We start from the raw sequence: 11,904 nt of genomic DNA, 5'->3' as shown, positions 1-11,904 counted from the left end.
GATTAACACGTGTCCCCAGTCCCTGCTCAGGACAGAACACAGACAACTCACCATGGACTTTGGGCTCAGCTGGGTTTTCCTTGTTGCTGTTTTAACAGGTAATCTCTAGAGAATGGGAGACACTGAGGGTGTGAGTGGATGCATATGAGAGATAAAGTGGGTGGAGGAGTGTTTCCTGACCTGACATTTTTGTGTTTGTAGGTGTCCAGTGTGATGTGCAGCTGGTGGAGTCTGGGGGAGGCTTGGCGAAGCCTGGGGGTCTCTGAGACTCTCTTGTGCAGCCTCTGGATTCACCTTCAGTAGCTACTATATGGACTGGGTCCGCCAGGCTCCAGGGAAGGGGCTGGAGTGGGTCTCACGGATTAGTAGTAATGGTGGTAGCACATACTACGCCAACTCTGTGAAGGGCCGATTCACCATCTCCAGAGACAATGCCAAGAATGAGCTCTACCTGCAAATGAACAGCCTGAGAGCTGAAGACACTGCCGTCTATTACTGTGCAAGAGACACAGTGAGAGGAAGTCATTGTGAGCTCAGACACAAACCTCCCAGAGGGAGCCAAGAAGGCAGCCCTGCAGGGGCTTCTCCAGACACCAGGGGGCGATCAGGACACACTCATTTCTTGGTTCAGTTCCTGAACCAAGGCAGATATACAATAACTCTTGGTTTCCTGGCAGCTGTGGTTTAACTCTCCACAGAGCAGTTTCCCTCTGGGAGTGCCCCTTCCTTCATGATTCTGTGCTTACCTCTTAACTGAGTGAATTATAGTGGCTTGCTGTAATAAGAGGAAAACATTTCACACACACAGAAGGCAGAATGTCACATTTGCTTACTTTCATCCTTATGAATCATAGTTGAATCATCAAATCTTCATGACCCACATCAGTTACATCCAACCAGAGTTTCTGCTGGACCCAGCACTGCAGCCCAGCCCCACACACCTCAGAGTCCAAGCTGGCCAGGATCATGGCATGTGCTTGCTGGACAGTGGGCACTATAGGCATATGAACCCAATGCCAGAGGACAAGGGCCCCAGTGCTGATGGTCATTGACTTGACTCCCTGTTCATGACGACCAATAGCAGCCGACATCATGCAGATGCAGAGGGACCCCACCACACCTTGGTACAGACGTCCAGGCTGATGAAGTCACACACAAAGTGGGACAATGAAATAGTTTGACACTTCATTGTAGAGTCTCTTGAGACTTTTCAGCAAGTCAGGAATGGCTGGTCCATGCCACATGAAGAACCTGGTTCTAGTTCTTATTTTCCATTCATGAGAAGGTCCAAGAGGACCTGCTCAGCAGGACAGGTTTGTGTGGTTTCAGTCTCTCACCTGCATCAAACTAGAGAAATTCACTACTTTATAAATTTCCTAGCTTTGCACAAGAGGAGAGAGAGGGATGAATGTTAATTTGTCAGCATTGAACATCAAAAACTAGACCCTTACTTCTTATTCCATAGAACTAATGGGAATCATGCCTGGGAACATAAAGGAAAGACCATTATGACTAGAAAACTAATTTAGTCCTTAGAAAATGAGAATAATGGTTATTTGTAAGGAAAATGAAAATAATGGTTATTTGTAAGGAATAAGGGGAAGTAATAATAAATTATCAATGCATGTTAGTTCCAAGTCTAGGGTGGAAGCTATTGATTCTACGCATGTGTCAGCTTGTTCTGAAGGACTTGCAACCCCTTTCTGCTTCCAACTATGAGGAGTGTCCACAGGATTAAGGGGACCCTCAGATTGGGGAGGTCTGCTGGAGTAGCCTTCCAACGGGATGGAAACATGCCTTGATTCCTTTTGTGTTTCTATGGGTGACTGTTTGTGTCACTCAAAAATTTACACACTGAAATTTGAGACTCATGATATGATGTTAGGGTGTGTGGCCTTAGGAGCAGTGACAGTCCTGGGGTGGAGCTCCCCTGGACAGGATTAGGGCCTTTGTAACAGAGACTGAGGTAGCTGCCTTGCCCCATCCACCCTCTGAGATTACAGGGAACAGGAATTAGGGAGGAGTTTTACCTGTCAATCAAAACTGCTGGCACATATTGTTGGATTTTATAGATCCAGACCTGAGAGAAATAGATTTCTGTTGCTGGCAATGGCCCAGTCCACAGGCCTTTGTTAGAGGAACCAGAATGGTTTAGGACTGTACTGTAACATGAGCACATGGGTTGCCACCCTGGGATTTTGCTGCTATTTTTGTTGTAAAAAGTGCAGCATCAGTGTCCTTCCAGTGCTGTTCAAGGACAGTTTTCCTCTGGTCTTTTCTTCCACAGAAACAATGTCCTCATTGAAAGTTATAGGAGACTCCTAAACAGATGTAGCAGGAAGGCAGCATTAGAAGTGGGCATAATCCATGAATCATTTCAGTATTTACCACATCAGCACGGAGCCAGGTTCAGTATTCACTGCAAGTAAGATCCCTAAAGTCATGGTCCTCCCAGTCACCACATCACAAGGTCACAGCTGATGTGTGCTTGAAGGCATGCACATGAACACCACTCAGGAGGAACATTGGCCAGAGGCATTTGAGAAGTCACCTAGGTTTGATCATTTTAACTCAACAAGTCTTTTTTTTTTTTTCCAAACACTACAGTGATGGTGTATAATAATGACAGTGTGAGATGTTGACCAGAGGAACCCCTTACTGATTAATGGTTCTGGTGTGGTGTGCACTTCAGTCACTTCAGGTGATGGTTGGTAAGCCTTTGGGGTCAAAGGGGGAACAGCTGTGCACAGAGGATGTCCAGGCCAGTTAAGGGGCTCTACATAGGTTTATTTCTTCTTCCCAATCTCATTCTGGATACTGATGGACTTTGAGGGCACACGCATACAATGAAGAGTCATTCTTTCTTGGTAGAACAAAAGTGCCCAGTGTCCTCAGCCCTGGGAGGCTGATGATGGAGACGAATCTCACCCTTTTTTGACACATGAACAAAGTCACACAGGTAATTTATTCTGAGCTAAATAGCATGAAACACTGTGCATGATGAATATCACTGTAAATTAAATTGTGTTAAACTGTTTGTTTGATGGTAGAAATTAGCTACAGAAACAAGTCTGCCGCCTGTATACTAACTAGTCTCTTATTAAATTTTCACTACCACAACAAGGATGTTTGTGCCTCTGAGTTGAGTGGGTTTCTCACTCACAGACTTCAGTTCCCTGGCCCTGGGAAGGAGCACATGTAAATGGGCCATTCCTTGTGTTGATAAACCAAGCCCCACCACTGACCCAGCACCTTAGGGAGAGAAGCCCAACCCCTGACCCTCTGCACTTTGCACTCATTACATCAGTTAACCCAGAGGAAGATCCATGAAGTTTGGGCTGAGCTGGGCACTTGCTCTGATGATTGTACATGGCAACAATATGAAGAAAGTGGGACTTGAGTGTGTCTGTGTCTGCTGATACTGAGAGTCCTTTGTCTAGAGGTGTCCATTGTGAGGTACAGCTGATGGAGTCTGAGGGGACCTGAGACAAGCTGACGGTCTCTGAGGCTCTCCTGAAAAGGCTCTGGATTCACCTTCAGTGACTACCATATATCCTGGATTGGCCAGGCCTCCAGGAAAGAGACTGGAATGGATAGGTGTTATTAGAAACAGAGGTAACAGTCACACAGCAGAATACACTGTGTCTGTGAAAGGCAATTTCATCTCAAGAAATGATTCCAAATGCACTCTCTGAAAATAAACACCTAGAGAACTGAGGGCACAGCCATGTATCACTGTATGAGATACAGTGAAGGAAACTCAGTGTGAGCCCTGAAGGAGGGGCTGTAACCATGGGTGGGCACTGAGTCTCCCTGAATGGGGGCAACACCAGGAGCAGTTGCGGCTGGATGTTTGGGCTTTTTTTTTTTTCTGTGTGGTTTCCTCTTCCTGTCAAAGTGCCCCCCAGGAAACCTCTCTGGTTTCCTGATTGTGTGCTCACATCTGAATTCTCTGAGTTAGAAATATTTATTGTAATTACAGACAGACAACATCCCCTTGCAAAAAAGGGGCAGAGTCATTTTCAAACACTCTTGTGCTCAATTCCAATGAACAATCAAACTTTCTGACCCTTGTAGTTGAATGTAACCAGAGGCTGTGTGGACCCAACCATGTAGCACAGCCCCACATTGCTCAGCTTCCAAGCTGGCCAGCTGCAGGACACAAGCCTGCTGGATAGGATACCTAACACCAGGGGGGAAATGCCTAGTAGTGGTCATTGACTTGACATCATGGGGAAAGCATCAGGTATAGGTTACATCACACAGAAGGAGGGTGACCCACAGTTCTGTGTGGATGTCTAAGTTGATGACAAATCCCCACCAAAGGGGCATGACATGTTTATCACACACATAGTTGAAATCTCTGGGAGGAACAGGAAGAGCACTTCACCAAGGTAAACATGCTTTAATGGAGACAGGGAAACAGAAATGCTGAGGGTTTTTATTTTTTCGAGGCGTGTGGGAGGGGAGTCTGCTTTTGGGGATTGTGAAGATTCAGTCTCCCAGTGGTATCTAAAAAGGAGAACCAGACTCTTATCAGATTTCTTGTGGGGGTGGATGAAGAAGAGGCAGAAATGAGACTTCATTTGACAGCATTGAAATATAACAGTAAAAATGGTGACTACCTATTTCAATTAAAAAGCAAACCATAAAAATGAGCAAAACATGAGATGAATGTCATAATGTGTGAATAACAAACTTGTGTACAGAAAAGGATAGGAATGCCAATTACAAGAAAGCAATTGATGTTGATAATGATGGTGATGATGATGAAGATGAAATGGTGATGGTGATGATTATGATGTTATCTTTATGAAGTTGGTGATGGTGATGAAGATGATGGTTATGGTGAGGACGAGGATTCTGATGAACTTGGACTGAGTAAATTGTCTTGGTTCAATTAAGTGATGTTTATCGGGACACACCATCACCATGTTCCTTCACTTGGGGTGTCCTATCTTCCTTGTCGGTGTTGAGACAGTTTGTAAATGGAGTCCAGTGAATTATTCAGATTGGGTGAGCCATGTTGTGGCCAGGAGAGTAATGACCTAAAGGTTTTCTAATTCGTAATCACTTGGGCCAATGACATCATTACCAAATGTGACAGAAACACTGTGAAAATGTGAACATGAAACAAGGAATCCACTTTCCACTTTTTTCCAATGACATGTTCCTTGTTTCTCTCGATCCCCACCTGCAGAATCTTTAACAATTCTATCTCTAACAAATTCCTGTTTTCTAAGATAATATGAAGTAACTGTATCATGGCCTGTGCTTCCTTGTGGATGCTCTCTTAAAAAGTCTTTAAACACATATGTACAGTAAACTGTGTTCATGAAAATAAAGCATGGTTGTGCATGTGCCTCTGTGACTACCATCCTCCCCTTACCCATTTGCAAAGTGTCTGCTCCAGTCCCTATGTCTGCTGTAACCAATAAACATGGATAATGGAGACTGATCTATTTTTTCTGGGGAGATATTTGAAAAAAAAAAAAAAACACCTAATAAAAGATCCATTAAACTACTGATACATTAGACTTTATTAAAATTTAAGAAATTTGCCCCACAAAGATCCATTAAGTCAATAAACACGCAGATGAGAGTTTACAGACTATGTTTCCAAATTTCCTGTCTGATGGAAGAAAGTGTTTATTGTACATTAAATACATTATATATTTTGTGGAAGATCCCAGCACCCTCTGACCATAGAGCTCATCCCCAGACACTGGGCTTAGAAAGGATCAGAGTGGGAGTTTCCTTGAGGGTTGAAGTTCCCTTTCCAATGAGCCAATCGGTACTTACAATTCTCTTCATTCCACGCCCCCTGAACAAAAACATCACTGACATCACTATACTGAGAATGTTACACAACAAAAAGGGGGGCCTGGGATGATATACTGTTATTGAAAGAAGCCCCAGGCCCGTTATGTTCGTCGTTACGTTCGCCATTACAGGAAAGACGTCTCTCAATGCCAGAGATTTGTGAAAAGAAAAGGAAACAATAATTTAATGCTATACAAACTTAAAGTAGGGACCTAATGTTTTTACCAAAAATCCTAAAGTCCCTTAAAGCACACACAAACAGACACAGTCCTTCCTTCCTTCCCCCTTTGCCCAGTCCAGAGTACCATATCTCCTAAAGCTGCGGGGGGGGGGGGTCCCTACTCTGGCAAAGGCACGTGGTCTTCTCTCCCTGGACCACGGGAGTCGCCACTCTGCCAGAGCCGCGTGGTTCCCTCCCTCAGGGCCGAGAGAGTCTTCACTCTGCTAAAGCTGTGTGGTTCTATCTTGCAGGGCTGCACATGGTTCTCCCCCCTCAAACGGCTGCCAGGTCTCGGATTAAATCCCATCACCAATCTTTCTCTGAAACGCATTTCCTGCTCCTCTCACAATTGGCTACAGCTGCCAGATTCTGGGCAGGTGTGGCCCTGTGGTGTGGAGCCAATTATCTCCAGGTTCTTCTGGATCTTATTACAGATGCCTATCTGAGGCTCCCCTCTTGGCTGCACCCTGTTACAATCCCTCCTTTCAGATTTACACCCACTTTATAATCTTAGAAAGGACAATGGACGAAGGTCTCATCTTCTTGTAACTGCTTCTGGCTGGAAAAGGACGTCATTCTACCCACCCAGGGGTCAGGGGTGCTCTGAAAGGGGGTGGGGGATGCAGCATGGAGGGAGTCCTTCCTGTAATGGGAAGGACTTTACAGGATCCTGGTCAGTTGGCTGTCACCAGGAAGTCTCAGGCTCGATGTCCAAAGGCTGGCATTACTGGACTGTTGGTGTCCTGGTCATATTCTGGAGGTGACAGATTTTGGAAAAAGTTGGAAGGCACAATGAAATCATAACCACTAAATGACAAAGTCAAGGGCTTAGGTAAGGAATGGCTTTTCAGGAGGAAGGTGGACAAGGCACGCTACACCTATCTAAAACTCTTGTGGCCCACTATACTTCCCTCAAGCCTAGGGGAATATGTTAGGATTTCCCTCCTTTCAGATTTCTGGGCCCTTTTCTGTCCAAGCCATCAAGACAGAAATGGGAAAATCAGTTCAAAGTGAAACCCACAGATCGCCCGAACCCTTCACCAGTCCAACCACTTAGTTCAGCCAAACCATTGAATCTCAGGGGGAGATGATAAAAATGGGATCCTTAAGGGAGGCCTGCATTACCGTCAATCACTCAGGTAATGAGGTTCTAGGCATATGCCCTACAAAAACAGAAGGACACACAGGCTAATTTACACAAAAATTCCCAAGCCAGTCTCTGTGCCTGGGAGACTGTCTTTTGGGAAGACACCTTGTTACAAGGCCCTTGCTACAATGATATTTAACAGTGGCGCTTTGACAGATCCTTTGTGCCTGTAAATTGAAAAGCAAATTTTCAAGACAGTTAGTTGGGCCATTTCTGATGTTCAGTGCTGAGTATCGTATTTTCCTCACGCCATAATTTTTCTCCTTAAGATCACCCTCACTGTTATTAAAGGGACTACTTTGAGTCCCGCTTTTAATTTTGATTGTTCATTTGTATAATCACACCAAGAGCAGCCTGGATCACTTATGATCCTTGAATCTACTTTGCTGGGACTCACACAGGGAGCCTTTAGATTGACTTCTCAGTCTGCCCCCCGCCCCTTGGTGCACAGAAGCAGAGCCACACATCTGCCATCTGGCTTTGCCTGTACCAGTTGTTTCACTCAAATCCTTGAGACTTCAGTTTTGCTTACAGGTTCCTTTTGGACATCTTTCAGGAAAGCAACCTTCGTTCCTTCCCTGGAAAGACTGTCATGGACCACACAACCAACCAAAGTACCAGGCTTTTCTCGTGGGCACAGGCTCACTTCACAAGTCAATCCCAGTTCCTCAGGGCTTTCCGGTGACGAGCAGAACCCATCCATGCCTCCTTCAGGCGTGACATTCCAATCAAAGTCTTGGTTAACAAAACCACTACTAATGACTGATCTTATTGGTTTTATGCAAAGAAACCTTATATTATTGCTCACTCCTTCAGAATGCCAAATTCTGCAGGGATCAGATAGGGAGAAAAAGACAAAGCGTGAAGGAAAATCCTTTTCCTTCTGATATCCACCAGGCTTCTCAAAGCTTTCCTACAGAGCATGAACTTTCAACCTTCCCTGGAATCCTCAATTTCCTTTCCAGAGCAGATACAGAGTGAAATCCAAAACATAGAGTTCCAGAATAATACACAGGTAGAAGCATTCCCTTGCACCAATGTGTCCACTGGTGCCTCGCAGAGACATGCTCCCCCAGGTCCAGTTTCTTGGCAGAGACATGCCCCCTTTGCCTCTGGCTGAAGCACTCGTCCACCTCAAATGACGCTTCCTGGGTCTCGAGTGGCAAAGGCATGCTCCCCAACCTGTTACAGGTGACCTTTCCTAGGTCTTCAGGTACAGGTTTCTGATCAGAAACAAAACCAATGTGAGCAATTTGCTCTTTTTCCATGAAACCATAAAACAAGTAGTTCAGGTTTCCTCTACTCCAGGTTTAAAACTTTCACAACCTTTACACAGAATTTTGGTATCCAGATGTAACCATCATTCTCTTTTAACCCTGGTTTCTTTCCCCTTTTGCGATGGGGGCACTCATTCCTCCAGTGCCCCTCCTCCCTACAATAGGCACATTGATTACAGCCTAGTGTGCCTTTCTTCTCCGTAGGGCCCCTTTTGCCTCTGGCCCAGTGGTAGGCACCCAATGAGTTTCCCTTTTCTGCCCTAGGACCCCACTTCTTTTGGTTTCCCTGGGCTAACTCCAACAACACTGTGGCCCGTTTTGCCTTCCCTGCTTCCCGGGCATTGTAGAGTTTAAAGGCTACGCCCACTACCTGGGAGGAGCTCATTCCCAGTACTCTGTCTACACGCTGAAGTTTGTTCCTGATTTCTGGAGCACTATGCCCAATAAAAGACATGTTTACCATTCTCACGTTCTCTGGTGCCTCTGGATCAACGTCACTGTATTTCCTATATGCCTGAGAGATCCTCTCTAGAAATTCAGAAGGATCCTCATCTGGTTCCTGCTGGAGAGTCTGTAAAATATTCAGACTCCTCTGCTTGGGCACTCCTTTCCTAAGTCCTTCCAATATGCACTTTCTATAGTGTCTTAAAGAGGTTAAACCATCTCTGCTATTCGGGTCCCACTTAGGGTCTACCCGAGCCATTGCCTCCACTGGGTTGAGAATTCCCTCGGTGTCCTCATCACTGAGACGCTGGGCCTCCTGACCAGCCCTACTTAGAACCGAACGTCTTTCATCTGCTGTTAGCAAAATGTTCAGGAGGGCCTGTATGCCTGCCCACTTTGGGTGGTGAGTGGCAAAAATAGAGGCAATAAGGTCTGCCATCTTCTGAGGTTCAATCCTATATGAGGGATTGGCATGGCTCTCCAGTTCAGCAAGTTGGAAGTGGAGAATGGAGTATGGGCCCAATAGTAACCAGCAGGCTGGACTACTTCATCGATTCCGCCTATCGGATATTACCTCAAAGGGTACTGGCTGGCTACACCTTTGGAGGCTGCCCGGTTATAGGAGGTGCCCTGGCGAGTTCTGGAGGGTGAGACTCATTGCTCAGCAGGTGGAGGCAGAGCAGTTGGCTTTACGGGAGGAGACAGTACTGAGGTGGCTCCCACTGCCTGTGCAGGGGGAGGTACCCCGGCAGTGGTAGTTTTCATCCCATCTGAGGCTGGAGGTGTTGAAACCTCCACCAGCTGTGAAGGTGGTGCCCTCTCGGAGGCCCCTCCTACCTGCAGAGGGTGGTGCCCCAAGGCCTCACCCTGCAGAGGGGGCCAGGCCCCTCCCACGTGCAGAGGGTGGTGCCCATCAGAGTCACCCCCCACCCACAAGGGGCTGGATGGAGGCAAAGCACAGGCACCTCCCACCTGTTGGGGCACCGGGAATCCAGAGCCCACCCCCACCCATTGGGGCTGGGGTGCCCCACATGCAGGAGGTGTGCAGGCCTCTCCCACCTGTGAAAGTGGCAGCAGAATGCAGGATGCGCCCACTTGTAAAGATGGTGTGGGCCAGCCAGCTCTGGTTTCCAGAGCCAAGGGGACCCCTCCATATGCTGTTGAGCATAGCTAAAGGAGCCAACTCGCGAATCTGTGGTGGAGACTTCTCTCACCTGCAATGGCTGGGGAGTCCTGGTGGCCCCCACCTCTCGTGGAGGTCGCAGCACCACTGGAGTTCCCCCTGTCTGCCAGCTCTGATTCCCTGGGTTCAGCGCATCCATGAGACTTACCTCCTCATTCTCTCTCTCTTCCTGTGTTCGACTATCAAGGAGGGGTACTGAGACCACTGATCCCTTCTGGACCACCACACGCTTCTCTGTCTCTGGCACAAAGCTGTTTTGCAATAGGATAAATGCTTTAAGATAATATAAGTCTTCCAATACTTCATACTGCCCACAATACTCTTTCAATCTAACGATGCAGTAACTCAACCCTTCACTGGCCATCTGAGCTCATCACCCACAACATAAGTAGGCCACAGTGTGGTACAATCATAAACCATTAACTGCTTAGTCAAGGGGATCTTGTATGTCGACTTAGCACAGTAGTTCTCCCAATCCCTTAGGATTCTACCCAATGGGCTCCACTTAGGGACTGGATCAGAACTACTCTTACAGTTCTGACAAAGCAAGCAAAAGTTCAAACAAAGCAAGCAAAGGTTACAGATGGCGTAAAGACCAGGTATTTCCAGATCTATTATCCAAAATCCCTGCTCCATTATTCAAACAAACAAACAAACAAAAAAAAATCAGATACGAAGTTTTCAACCAAAACACTTTCATGCCTCTGCTCTCTCTCTGTTTTGTTTCCTTTTCACCTTTCCAGGCCTGACAGGAGGCTGATGCCCTCAGGAGGAGTGCAGACAAATTCTCGAGACTGGGAAATCTCTGAAGTCTCACTCTCTCGCACCCGAGGGGGTCGGTCTGCCAGGGACAATTATTGTCCCATCTGGGTTGTCAAAAACTGTTACAGAACAAACAAGGGGGCCTGGGACGATATACTATTACTGAAAGAAGCCCCCAGGTCCGTTATGTCCGCCGCCAGAGGAAAGACGTCTCTCAATGCCAGAGATTTGTGAAAAGGAAAGGAAACATTTATTTAATGCTATACAAACTTAAAGTAGGGACCTAATGTTTTCATCAAAAATCCTAAAGTCCCTTAAAGCACCCACAAACAGACACAGTTCTCCCTCCCTTCCCCCTTTGCCCAGTCCAGAGTACCGTATCTCCTAAAGCTGCAGGGGTCCCTCCTCTCACAAAGGCAAGTGATCCTCTCTCCCCGGACTATGGGGGTCCCCACTCTCCCAGAGCCGCATGGTTCTCTCCCTCAGGGCTGCGGGAGTCTGCACTCTGCTAAAGCTGGTGTGGTTCTCTCTCACAGGGCTGTGCATGGTTCTCCTCCCTCAAATGGCTGCTGCATCTCGGTTTAAATCCCAGAGCCCATCTTCCTCTGAATCCCCATTTCCTGGTCCTCTCACAATTGGCTACAGCTGCCAGATTCTGGGCAGGTGTGGCCCTTTAGTGTGGACCCAATTATCTACAGGTCCTGGTGCTCACAGGTCCACCCCAGGAGGTCAGGGTGTGGTGGGGCTTTCTGTACCTTTCTCACTGTTACCAGGTAGGAAGCTGCACTCTGTGCAGACTGACTGCACTCTCACTCTCAGCAGGGCCTGATGAATGGACGGCTCCACATATGGAAACAATCACCTCCAGGATGCTGTGAATGCACTGTGTCCACCACCAGGTCTGCTGTTGTCCTGACAGGAGTTGTCTCCTCCAGGTTCCTCTGTCTTTGGTTCTCCCAGAAACACAGCACCCCATGATAGCTGAGACTCCAGTGATCTTCATTTCTTTTAATGGCTTTACTCTACACCAAGGCCTCCAACACCTTCA

At 46.9% G+C, this 11,904-nt stretch overlaps 1 pseudogene; it reads left to right on the top strand.

Moving 5' to 3' along the window:
• Positions 1-688, top strand: LOC114489630 (annotated as a pseudogene).
• Positions 689-11,904: the final 11,216 nt, after the last annotated feature.

This window comes from Phyllostomus discolor, chromosome 15, assembly GCF_004126475.2.
Source record: "Phyllostomus discolor isolate MPI-MPIP mPhyDis1 chromosome 15, mPhyDis1.pri.v3, whole genome shotgun sequence".
In the NCBI taxonomy this organism is placed as follows: Eukaryota; Metazoa; Chordata; class Mammalia; order Chiroptera; family Phyllostomidae; genus Phyllostomus; species Phyllostomus discolor.
The sequence above is the reverse complement of the archived record's forward strand: the minus strand, read 5'-3'. Positions and strand labels throughout refer to the sequence as shown.